This window comes from Periplaneta americana, chromosome 5 (genome assembly GCF_040183065.1).
Source record: "Periplaneta americana isolate PAMFEO1 chromosome 5, P.americana_PAMFEO1_priV1, whole genome shotgun sequence".
NCBI lineage: Eukaryota > Metazoa > Arthropoda > Insecta > Blattodea > Blattidae > Periplaneta > Periplaneta americana.
The window spans coordinates 125,097,363-125,111,056 of NC_091121.1; the positions used below are offsets into that span (position 1 = coordinate 125,097,363).

General features: G+C 35.9%; 1 protein-coding gene across 1 annotated transcript in view; it reads left to right on the top strand.

Annotated features, from left to right (window-relative positions):
* Positions 1-1,363: 1,363 nt before the first annotated feature.
* Positions 1,364-13,694, top strand: part of LOC138700155 (luciferin 4-monooxygenase-like) — a 232,850-nt gene continuing 220,519 nt past the window's right edge. The window contains exon 1 of the mRNA XM_069826543.1: positions 1,364-1,563. The gene's annotated coding sequence lies outside the window, so the exon portion shown is untranslated. The remainder of the gene's footprint in view (positions 1,564-13,694) is intronic.

Here is a 13,694-nt window from a genome sequence, read left to right on the forward strand (position 1 = left end):
TTCACTCACTTTTCAATTCAATGTACTTATGTATATTAGTTTTAGGTTATTTCTACCCTTAAGTATCACCACACTACAATATTTCAATACTCCAACACTACACTTTATCACTTCATTATACCACACTTGACGTTAAATTACACGACACGTCACTGCATTATATTTCAGTCTAGATGTAACTTCACTATTTATGTTTTAAGTTATTTCTATCCTGAAGTATCACCACACTATAATATTTCAATAGACCAACACTACACTTTATCACCTCACTATCCTACCACACTTGTCGACGTTAATAAAAACGACACGTCACTTCATTGCACTTATATTTCAGTCTTTATGTAACTTTACTATTTATGTAGTTATTTAACACAAGCAATTTCTTAACCAACAATAATATTTATATTGAAATGTGCTATTAATAATTTAGCCTAGTCCTTGTTAAAATATGTAAACACGTCCTATATCAGGGGTTACAATTAGCATACTTACGTATCAATTAAATATTTAAAATTTACAAATAACAAAAATCTAAAAATTAACCAACTTGTGAGTTAAGAATTACTCAAGTTAAAAGAAAAGACTGGGAATAGTGACCAGAGTGTTGTGTGCAACGAGTAAGGATAAAAGAAGCAGCGATGCTATATCAGTGAAAATTGAAGCATGCATTGTCATTGAGGTGTGCATATTGGAGTAACGATAAAAGCAAAGATACACGACAAAAGCGACGAAAAAGAAAAGTTCCATTTTCTTCGCTCTTGTCGTTCATATGATCTCTGATTAAGATAATATTAATCTGTATAATTACCGGTGGTTATCAATATATCCGAATATTAATCGATTTATTATTATTTCGGCATATTAAATTAATTATTGTAGATATTGGCAAATTGATCAGTTGTGTAGGCCTATTTATTCGTCATATGTTACGTGATCACAAGAACCTATCACAACACAACGAATTTATACTATCTTTGGGATGAGAAACGGGTTTAATTTTGTACGTATTTAAGTTATATTAACCTTGAACTTAGAAGCTGATATTTCCTATAATCTTCTTTCATTAAGTGGATGCATAGAATATCTTCTACTGACAAATCAAAATGTTCGCTTCCCGCGTCGTCGTTGCTCCGATATGAACACTTGATTCTTTGATAATACCAAAGCGTCGCTTGATCATTTCTTTTATCGTTTATCGTTGCTCCAACGTGTACGTATATACCCACTAACTCTATGCATACAACTGATTTCTTGCACAAGCTGCCACTGACTCAGCAATATTCCTTCTTGTGAAGCATTCCGTAATCGTGTTCCAAACAAGGTCATCTCATCAATGCGTGCAAATATTCTGTATGGCATTGAATAACTCTGCTGTTAACTTCCAGAACCTTAGTGCCGGTTACAACACGATTTGTGAAACGTTTCAAACAAACTCTCGATTCTCGTACGGTGAACAGCTGTTAGTGCCTTAACTGCGTGGTGTTGTAGATTAGATAAGATTATTTTGTTTCATTCTGTGACTTGAGATACGTGTATGTCCAAGGGCAACTGAATATAGAACAAGTAAGAATAGCAATAGAACTTACACCTACACATAATACTTTAACGTAGTCAGTATATATATAAAACTCACAGCTTAAATAACAAAAATTCATTTATTTACTATGTACCATAACAAAAAAGGAACTTTTCTAAATAATTTTGCATATGAAAAGTCAGACTTTTATGAATATTGTGAAATACAGAGTTTACAGACGAGCTTTTGTAAGAGTGTGCAGTGTGTTTGTTCGCTTTTAACGATGACTCCGTACACTGGACACACAACTTACACGACTTAACATCCTTCATAATTACTTTAAATAGTTCACCTGGTGTTCTAATGTTCAAGAATAATTGCATTTATAGGGAATATTTAAATGATAGCTTTCACCAGTGGATTAAGCAATGTAAAATGTAAGAGTAGTAATTTTATTATTTTACAACATAAGTTTATTTATTAAATCAATAAATGGATTTGATTTCTAAATTTAAATTTTACCTCTCACAGATTCATTCCGCTCCACTAACTTAACCCCACTGGAAATAGCACTTGTTCCCCTCGTTATTTCATTGGTTTTAATGCTGTTTTTATTTTTATTATACGATAGTGGAGGTTTGGGTGCGACAGCCTCAAGCGGGGGGCCTTGGAGGGACAACGTCCCCTCAATAAATACAAAATTACATTTCAAATTGGACTGTTGTTGTTTTCTCAACTGTCCGAAGACAGGTTAGAACCTTACAAGTGATAGCAAGAAGGCACCACTTATGAGGCAACTAGGCCAGGAGATAATGGGGTAGAGTGGCTAATTTTTCCCCTCCATTACATACATCGTCGACTAGCTACATATGACACTACTCAGACTTCAGATGGAGGCGCTGTACAAAATTTATTATTCTTCCTCTGACACATATTGTCAAATGAGATTTAGCTATTGTCTGATAATAGATGTACATATCAGCCAGAACTTCAATCAGGGGTAATTGGACTGAGATATAACTAATACGAAGCAATTTCCATTCACATTAGTTCCAGGAAGTGGCCTTTAACCTGGCGTCATCTATTGATGTGCAATTTATTATAAATAACAAATAATATTAAGTGGACTATTTCAAGAGGAGTCCTCCAACTCGCTTCATAGTGTAATGGTAAAGCGTCTGGTTATAAATCGAAAAAAAATCGAAATGTTCTTGGATCGAATCCCGGCTACTGATCTAAATACCTACGGTAAATTAACATGAAATGTATGTAATAGATTAAAAAAGTGAACGAGAAAAAGTAGATAAGAATGAGGGGAAAGAAAATAAAAGGGAGAAACGGTAGAACATTATATTATAATTTCTTAGGAAAGAGTAAAATAAACCCCACATTTTCACGCACAATTACATTGTCAGTCCAAAGCGGCATATGTGAGCCAACGGCGTATTATGACTAATTACCAATTACTTTATCGCACACTTCATGGCCTACTCCTTTCTATCACTTGTTAACAGAATACAATAATAATAATAATAATAATAATAATAATAATAATAATAATAATAATAGACTAATAATAATAATAATAATAATAATAATAATAATAATAGTGATGATGATGATGATGATAATGATTGATGATGAGAACCACCGCTGTAGCTCAGTCAGCAGGCGCATTTTCTTGCTGATCCGAATTTGCACTCGGGCTTGGTGGGTTCGATTTCCGCCTGGACTAATTGGTGATTGGTTTTTTACTGAGGTTTTCCCCAACTGTACGTCAAATGTCAGGCCATCTATAGCGAATTCTTGCCCATATCGTTATCAACAATTCCACCGATGCTAAACTAACCTAGTACCTAGTTGATACAGCGTCATTAAATAACAAAAATTACAATAATGATGTTTGCGACAGCCCATAGAGGGCCTAAGCCTACCCACCGACTGTTGTCTCACCTTCTACATACCTCAGCAGAGATGAACGATCATGTAACTAGTATGGGAATAATGTGTGGTTAGTGTAATGATCCCTCACCAGCCGTTACCTGGAATAGCTGGTTCGCGGAATCGAATTTCGCTACCTAATATAGCTCTCCAAATTCATCGTTATGCTGGGTGGACTCCGGTCCCATACCAGGGCTAAATTTCATGAGAAAATTTCTTCTCTCATGAAGACTCGAGACAGTGCGCATTTCATAACGCTAGTCCAAGACATGACGCCTTAGACCACGTTGTTACGAAGTGTGACAATGTTAATGCTATTAATATTAAAAATCGACCCATGATCTACTGTGACATACTAGAAGAAATCCTGTTCCCTTTGGGTCATGAAAGCAGAATAAATTGCTTCTGGAATATGTGTGTTTTTGTTACGATGATAGATAAAATTATGTGCCTGTGTTACTTGTGTATGGCGTAGAACTTTTTTTGGAGTGAATTTTTTTATATTCGTGTAAAGAAGTTCCATTTTTATATACAAGTACATAAATAACTACGAAACAAAGTGAACAATAAGCACGGGATATTGTTAATAACTTCTTCAATCTTAATTTTACAAAAAAAAAGTTTCACACAAAGGTTGTTGGACATAAACCATGTTACCAGTGTTCGAAGAAAGTTAGTTATTCAGGCATACAGGGTGTGACAGTAAACTATATATTTTTTAAATGACTGTCGAAGTCAATGGAACGAATCATTCACAAGCAACTTTTTGATTATCTGAACGAGAACAATTTTCTGAATCCTTATCAATCTGGCTTCCGTGCAGGAAATTGTACTGCTACTGCCGTTATCAAAGTAACTGAAGACATTTGTGAAACAATGGACAAATAGTAAGGTAACAGTGCTTACACTTCTAGACTCTACGAATACATTCGGTTCCGTGAACATAGACTTGCTCATCTGCAAACTCAGATCCTTGCACCTCTCTGATAACGTTATTAACCCTTTGAAGCAAAATTATTTTTTTATGTTTTTCATGTCATGGATCATACCAAAGCTTCAATCAATTTTTTCAACATTTTAACTCTGCACACAATTTCAAAACACAGATGGCACCTCTATGTATACTCAAGAGGTGGTTCCTTGGTGGAATATCTGTGCCATAAAATTTAGAAAGAAAGAAAACGGTGGTTCTTCTGAGTAACCACTATGCTGCAAAGGGTTAACTGTTCTCCTCCTATTTTATGACCGTCAGAAGTGTGTAATTTTTAATAACCAATAATCAACATAGCGGGCAGTAAATGCAGGGGTACCCCCGGGATCCGTACTGGGGTCTCTTCTATTGGCAATCTACATAAATGAGATATCTGAGACTCTAAACATAGTAAATACAATGTTCTATGCTGATGATGCCGTTATATCTGCACATATGCGACTCGAAATGACAGAATAGGTCAATTGAACAGTGACTTGAACTCATTATCAGCATGGTCTACAAAATTCGACTTAACTTTAAATCCAAATAAGTCGCAGGCAATTCTAATCGGACAACGACGGCTCTTATGCATCTTAAAATCCGCTATTATAAATTCTGTAAAATTAAAAAATTAAATCCCATTCAGTCCCTTTGTTAAATATCTAGGTGTGTACATGGATGGGGGCCTCAAGTGGAATGTTCAAGTCACACACACATGCAAGACCGTCTTCTCCATTTTACATTCATTAAATCGCCTGAAAAATATTCTACCCTTTCAAATAAAAAGAATTCTCATACAAACATTGTGCATACCACATTTTCACTATTCCGAAATTCTGCTAACACATTTAAATTCTACCTTCCCTTGAAACGCTCCAATGAGTAAGATTACAGGACCGAAGATATATCCATTCATTAATTTTCCTATATCGCAACATCAATATTTCCTCGCCTAACTATCTCTCAGTGCGTTTTAATTTCTTGTCCTCATATTACTCGTTCTAAAAATGATTCTTTATTATCTATGCTTTGTCATAAAACAACTCACTACTCTTCCTCTTTCACAGCATCAGAAATTCGTTTCTGGAACTCCCAATCCAGAACTCTCAGGAACTGTCTAACGATATTACAATTTAAAAGTAAATTACTCAAACACGTGACCAGTACTAAGCAACATAACTCCTAGCTTCAGATTTAATTTTCTCGTTCCTTTATCCTATCATGATTGTTGTAAGCTATATACTTTTATCATTGAAATTATAAATCTTCATTGTAATCCTACAAATTGTTAGTGCATAGCCTATTTTATTCATTTTTCTGAAAATGTTTTCTTTCTTCCTCATTCATTTTTAATTCTCCTTTATGTGTGTGTGTATATATATATATATATATATATATATATATATAATTTTTATCAGTGTTGTATAGTTATAATTTATGTTTAAATTTGCAATTATTGTAATTTGTAATATTGGTTGACTTACCACTTGCATATTCATTGAGTGTAACTTCTAAGTCTTATATTATTTTGTAATTTATTATTTAGTATGTTTGCATTATTTTACTCAACTTGTGCTTGTATGACTATATCATTTTTTGTGTTATTTAAATATTAGTCTGCAATCATTAACTTGTATTACTGCTAATTGTATAAGCTTCATTTGTTTCTGGCTAAGTGGAGGAGAAGCCCTGAAGGCCTTAATTTCGCCAGAATAAAGAAATAAATATTAAGTAAATAAATATTATATTGAAATTGACATATTTCGAATCTCCTTTAAATTTTACGTATGAATGCGTAGAAATTTTATCCATTCATCCGTTTCGTGTCTTTTAATTATTTATTAAACTTATTTCCTGGACTTCAAACTTGAGACAAATAAGTATGTAAAATCATGTTGAGTAGTCCATAAAGCTAAACAAACGCTATCACTAGCACAAACTTTACAACCGATGCTCAAAATGAGAACTATTCACAGCCAAAGTTCCAGTGTATCACGAAAACAGTCCATCGTAGATATGAGATGGAATAGGTAAGTTTTGTAGGTCTGAATGTGAGAAAGACAATGGACTGTAGATATGAGATGGAATAGGTAAGTTTTGTAGGTCTAACTGTGAGAAAGACAATGGACTGTTTCCGTGATAGACTGGGGCATTGTTTGGCTGTGAATGGTTCTCATTTTGAGCATCTGTTGTCAAGTTTGGTTAGTGAAAGTGTTTTGTTTAGTTTTACGGCCTACTCAACATAATTTCACATACGACATACTTATTTGTCTCAAGTTTGAAGTCCACGAAACAAGTTTAATAAAAAGTTAAAAGGCATGAAAAGGGTAAATGGGTAAAATTTATACACATTCATATATAAAATTTAATGGAGATTCGGAATATGTAAATTTTAATATAGGGTGTCATTTAAAAAATAAAGTTTACTGGCACACTGTGTATGCCTGAATAACTTTTTTCGGACACTGATGTCATATTGTGTGTTTTATCTCTAACAGCTTTCGTATAGCTAAAGGCAGAGATCTGAAAACCTTTACGTATTCATTATATCAGTGGCGGAGTCAGAATTTAGATTTGGAGGGGGGACATTTGAATTTTTTTTTTCAAAAACTGACTAGGCCTGTAATACATACAGTAACAAAACTGTAATGTGTCATTACTTATAATTACAGTTTGACTAAAACAGAACTTGTAATTGGATTAAAGCAAACAGAAATCCATTTGCTTTTGATACCACATGGACACAAATGCTGCCTATGCTTTCCCTGCAACAATATAGTTATGTACATGTGCAATGCGTTATAAACTTTTGAGTTTATCACATCATGTATCGCTTTTTGTGTTGATGTATAAACATGAGGTGTAAATGTTTCTTGCTGCAGTTCATTTCGTAATATTTTACCCTTAGAACATAGGTTTCATTTCATCGCTCCTCTTCTTATGTAAGCATGTTCAGAATTTAACATGCTTGGTTTGGCAACGCTGCACATGTATTGTACGCTACCATACCTTATCTCATAGACCATTGGCGGCCAAACGTCCTGATAGCGCCGACTCACTTGAGTAGCGCTGCTTAGGTACAGTACGTGATCTGGCCAAGACGGGTTGGAAGGGGATAGCAGTAGGTGCGATATCTAGAACAGTGGTGGATTATTAATACGCTAAACATCATTGGGGAATTATTGTATATAGAAGGTGTTTCATATATCTTGACCACCCAAAATAGTTTTGTATACAAGCAGCAAATGAAAAATTGTTTCATACAAAAAGTGTACGACTGAAAGGGGGACATAATACTGATGAGGAGGCAACCTTATAGCGTTATTTATTAATGAGATACGAGTACTAACATTGTTTCTTTAAGTGACACTATGTATTTATTATCCAGTATTTCAATTAAGCTCGTCAAGACCTGTTCAAAAATTATCACAGTGGGTCATTCTGCCTTGACGGTATGGTTACTGTGCATAGTATGAAGTGGTTTGACTTTAAGTTGGTGTGAACAATACGTAGTACATTGTAGATACTCAGAGTCGCATAACCCATTACACGCAGCTTTGATTTTATTCCGCTGAACACTGTGATGACTGAGTTAGTGGTCTGTGTTACAGTTTTTTTTTTTTTTTAGTTTACTGTAAACCAAAGCTACGTGGAGAGGGTTAACCCATTAAACCCCAAATTATTTTTTATTTAAAAGAAACGAAAAGAATGTGTCTATTCTATAAATTTAATCCATAAGATGCCAAGAATATGTTTTATTTCTTTTGCCGTGCACCAAGTAGCTGAAAATCATCCAGTCTATAAATAGATCGCTGGGCACATATGATATCTCTGTATTCATTTGCAATATAGTAAATATATTTTTTTGCGTAAGTAATGTATTATAACCAGAAACGTTTACACCAATGTAAATAAATTTATTTAAGACATTTTTAGTACTTAATGCAACAATACAAAGCTGCAACAATAATGAAACACGTTTATTTTAGTAATGTCTGTCTTTACGGAGTGTGGTAAGGCTCAAAGCATCTTTGACAGAGAGTTTCATCACACTTCTTGCGGAATGTTACTGATCTGCATTTACACCATTCGATCTGGCAGTGTTTCTGAGAGGGTCTTTTGTCATGAAATGACCTCTACTATCATACCTCATATCAAATTTCACTTCTCGAGATGACGAAATAGGGTGGCCCATTCTCTTGCAGTTCAAAAACATCTTGAGATATTGACCACCCAAGCATCGTCGGAATTCAAGTAGGTCCAGGGAGTCTCGTCCAATGTATTTCTCTGTAGATAATCGAACCATTTACTATAGCCATAGTCAGCATTCTGACAAAGAGATCCTAGTACAACTTTTTTCCACGTATTGAAGTGGCATATTTCCCTGCTAAACAATCATGATAGTCCACTCCACCCATGTACTTGGTGTAGTGCTTTATTCTAAATTTTATGAATTCTGTACAAGTAACCAGTGGATAGCCGAGCCGGGGCTAGCTTAGTACGCTCGTAGCGCGTGCTGCGAAATGTCTATGAAAATAGTACCCTTAATGTCACCATATTTTTTCTGTTGCCCTGAAAGTAAACATATTATTATATTTTATTACTTCCATACACTACGGCTGCTAGTATCCAGTAGCTCCTTGGTAAAACTATGGCGTCTTAACTCGGGGTGTCAGGATCGATCCCTGGCTTTAGTATTTTAAATTCTTTTATATATAATTGTAATACGCTACGTAATATTTCCTCTAACATCAAGTATATCATGCAGTTATTATTGAACAGAGTGCATAATAAAAATAACTGACATGGAGGACTTGATGCCCACATGACTTTACATAGTTAGATAGGTACACAGATAGACAGACAGATAGACACATAGACAGACAGACAGGCAGGCAGATAGACAGACAGACAGACAAGCAGGCAGACACACAGACAGAGAGATAGATGGATAGATAGATAGATAGATAGATAGATAGATAGATAGATAGATAGATAGATAGATAGATAGATAGATAGATAGATAGATAGATAGATAGATAGATAGATAGATAGATGGATGGATGGATGGATGGATGGATGGATGGATGGATGGATGGATGGATGGATGGATGGATGGATGGATGGATGGATGGATGGATGGATGGATGGATGGATGGATGGATGGATGGATGGATGGATAGATAGATAGATAGATAGATAGATAGATAGATAGATAGATAGATAGATAGATAGATAGATAGATAGATAGATAGATAGATAGATAGATAGATAGATAGATAGATAGATTTATGAAATAAACAAAATAAGTCACAGACTTAATACTTCGTCCACATGCCATTGACTTGATTGACGACTCTTAGTCAAGAGTCAAAATTTCAAGACAGACTCCGAAGGATGCCACATGACGACTGGTTTACAATTAAAATTGTTTCCAATACAAAACTAGCATAAAAACATGCTGGAGTAGTTGACCTCGCCACGCATCTCGCCGTGTGGCGATTAGGAAACAAACCAACAACGATACATAATGGATAACAGTATGCTGAAACGTTCACCTCGCCACGCATCTCGCAGTTCAGCGGAAATCAAATTGGTTTGATTTTCAGGATACAGCTGCCTGAAACTAGCGCTCTGATTGATTGTCGCAACGGAACGTCATTATTGTATCTAGGGCTCTGTAAAGATTTTAGCACGCAGAGAGCGATCTTCACCAAGAGGGCTTAGATATATTCTAAGGCCTCTTGATCTTCACCGCGTTAAAAATTATCACGTCGTAGCTTTTATGATAGTCAATCAATCGCGCTGTAATTTTTAGGATTCATAGATAAAAGTCTAAGGAAGGCATAGAAAAAATTCGAAATAAATATTTTTTTGGAAAGTGAAAAAAAACTTCCGTTCAAAATAAACAAAACTTGATAAGCGACAAACTTTTTTATTTTTCACTTTAGATGGAGGTCAAAGCGAGAGAAATGTTTAGAAGAAATATAAATTACTTTCAAAAATGGCTGCTACTCAAAATTCTTACTGGTTTTCGATTTTTGGGGAGTTAGAAGGAGGGCCTGGTGGACTTCGTATGCAGAAAAACTAAACTTTTGTCTGTTAAAACTACGGATTATATAAATAATCGCGCTGATTTCAAATTTGTTTTCAAGTGTTTTCATTTCTTAAGGTTTTCGAGTCAATCGTGAGTTTTTAAATTTAAGGATGCACTGAAACTAATGGTAAGCAGGAAAAGTTCTGGACAGAAAAAGTTATCAGATGATAGAGAACATTAAGATTTTTAAATTGTATGTGGAGACCAAGAGTAAGGCGAGAAGTAGGGAATTGGAAAATGCTGGGTTTATAGTGAAAGACCTGCCGTTGGACAGGAAATTATGAAAATGAAACGTGGAATTTTTTGCTAATGATAAATAATATAATTTCATTCATTCATTCAGTGTTCTGCTCAAGGGCAGGTGTTTCACTGCAAACCCAGCTTTCTCCAATCTTTCCTATTTTCTGCCTTTCTCTTTGTCTCCTCATATGACTCACATATCTTAATGTCGTTTATGATCTGATATCTTGTTCTGCCACGAACTCTTCTCCCGTTCACCATTCTTTCCAGTGCATCCTTCAGTAGGCAGTTTCTTTTCTTTTTTAAGTTGGTTATTTAACGACGCTGTATCAACTACGAGGTTATTTAGCGTCGATGGGATTGGTGATAGTGAGATTGTATATGGCGAGATGAGGCCGAGGATTCGCCATAGATTACGTAGCAGTCACCTTGTGGTTGGGGAAAACCTCGGAGAAAAGCCAACCAGGTGATCAGTCCAAGCGGGGATCGAACCCGCGCCCGAGAGAACTTCAGACCTACAGGCAAGAGCCTTAACCGACTGAGCCACGCCGATGGCTTGGCAGTTTCTTCTCAGCCATGATCCAACCAATTTCTTTTTCTCTTCCTGATCAGCTTCAGCATCATTCTTTCTTCACGTACTCTTTCCAACACAACTTCATTTCTTATTCTTTCTGTCCACTTCATATGTTCCATTCTTTTTCATATCCATATTTCAAATGCTTCTATTCGCTTCTCTTAACTTCGTCTAATGTCCATGTTTCTGCCCCATACAATGCCATACTCCTCAGAAAGCACTTCATTAGTCTCTTCCTTACTTCTTTTTCCAGAGGTCCGCAGAAGATACTCCTTTTTCCTATTCCTTTGTCATTGCTATCCTCCTTTTGAGTTCCTGGCAGCATCTCATGTTATTGCTTATAGTACACCCCAAGTATTTGAAGCTGTCCACTTGCTCTACTGGCTCATTTCGAGTTCACAAGTTTATCTTCTTTATTTTTTCTGTGACCATGGTCTTCGTCTTATTTGTATTTATCTTCATCCCTTACTGCTACAATTTAATTATAGTACATTATTAGATATAATTGTTACCTACTGTAAGAGATACTGCCAACCTCTTTTCAGAGTAAATGGTTACTCATGTATGTAGATTTTAGATTCTGGTAGAGTCGAGATACAATTGAAAGTTGAGTGAGACATCATTTAATATTCGTACGATCTATCTGAAAATGTCTTTAGCTGGTGACACAAGTAATACAGTTCATCAAATTTGGTGTGTTTCGTATAACCCATATATTAATGTTTATTACGTTGTGTTTTCTGAAAGGAACTAAGTGGCTGATTGAAGTTTTCCCACCATATTAAACGGCAAGAAGCGTGGCGAGGTGAACTGCTACAGTACGTTGTGCTGATGTGCGGCGAGATGAGTGGCGAGGTGAACGGCTTCAGCATATTTTTACCCATTATGTATCGTTGGTTTGTTTCCTAATCGCCACACGGCCAGATGCGTGACGAGGTGAACTACTTGAGCATGTTTTTACGCTTAAAGTGTCAACACATAAGCGAAGAATATTAATTAGGTAACTTTTGTTAAAGTAACCTGTTACAACCTCGTTTGCGGTCTTCTAACTGTCGTGTGCCGATAAGCTTCACTACGACCAACCTGGACACATCGCCTACTACTCCTTCCCACTGGCTAAAACATAGTGAAAGAACAGCAGCTGTTTAGCTATTGCAAGTCGCAAGTAAAGTAGAGTGAGTGTTCGTGATATCATTTTTACGTGATTATAGAAATGTAGTTAACTTACTTTTATAAATTTTACATTCTGAAAACGGTTTTAAAATCATGCAACTATAGACAGAGATGAGGGACATATAGGGTGGCAGTTCCTCTTCCCCAGGTCAGAGTGATATAGGCTAGTAGGCCTATCTCTCTCTAGCATAAGGTATGAAGAAAGAATAATTCTGCAAATGAACATGCAAATCTACGTCTACGTAAATCTTACGCTTCTACGTAGCATAAGCATTCATTATGTGATTTATCTTTTTATAGTAGCTATGAGTAAGAAAGAATAGGGACAAGCCTGGAACATTTTCTAGAGAAAGTTCATTCAGTTCATTTCATGTGACAGCGAGTTCGCGAAATACTTGTTCCGTTTTTAAAAGCATAGAACAAAGTGGAATTCAATTATTATTCATAGTTTTCTGCCCAAGTGCAGGTCTTTCACTGCAAACCCAGTATTCTCCAATCTTTCTTAATGTGAAGAATCTGCCAATTCTAGAGCAGTCCAGAATTACCCTTTTAAGACCGTGTTGGAACTAAAGGCAGAGTCTGGTTTTCCGCTCTCTACAAAGATTGTAAAGAGGCGATTAAGAAGCCATGGACTCAGGTCTTTTCTTGCATTGAGAAAAGAACCAGTTACTGAGGAACAAACCGTGGATCTTTAGCGTTCGCAAGTGATCGGGAAGACTTCGTTTGGAGAAATGTTTTTTTTTTTTCAGATGAATTCATAATCTCGATCACGAGCAACGGTTTTGTTCGTGTATATTGCCGAGTTGGGTAACGATATGATTATCGCTTCGTGGCTGCCCTTGCCGTGAGTGGTCGCGTGAGTGTTGCATATTGGGGTTGGATGACGTATACAGGAGCAGGAACATTAGAACAGCAATCTTGACGCGGCGGGTTATGAATATTTAATGCAAAACGTCTTCTTACCTGGAGCCAAATTAGTTTATCCCAAAGGAAGCATTCTTTTCGACCAAGATAATCATACGGTTAATACTTCCGGGAGAATTCAGAGATAGTTTTGGACTAGGAGGAATGAAATAGAAACCATTTCATGGTCTCCGAGATCCTCAGATTTTAATTCCATTGAATATGTATGTGAAAACTGAAGAGGACACTGTGGTCAAATTGGCCAAACGCTTCTCCA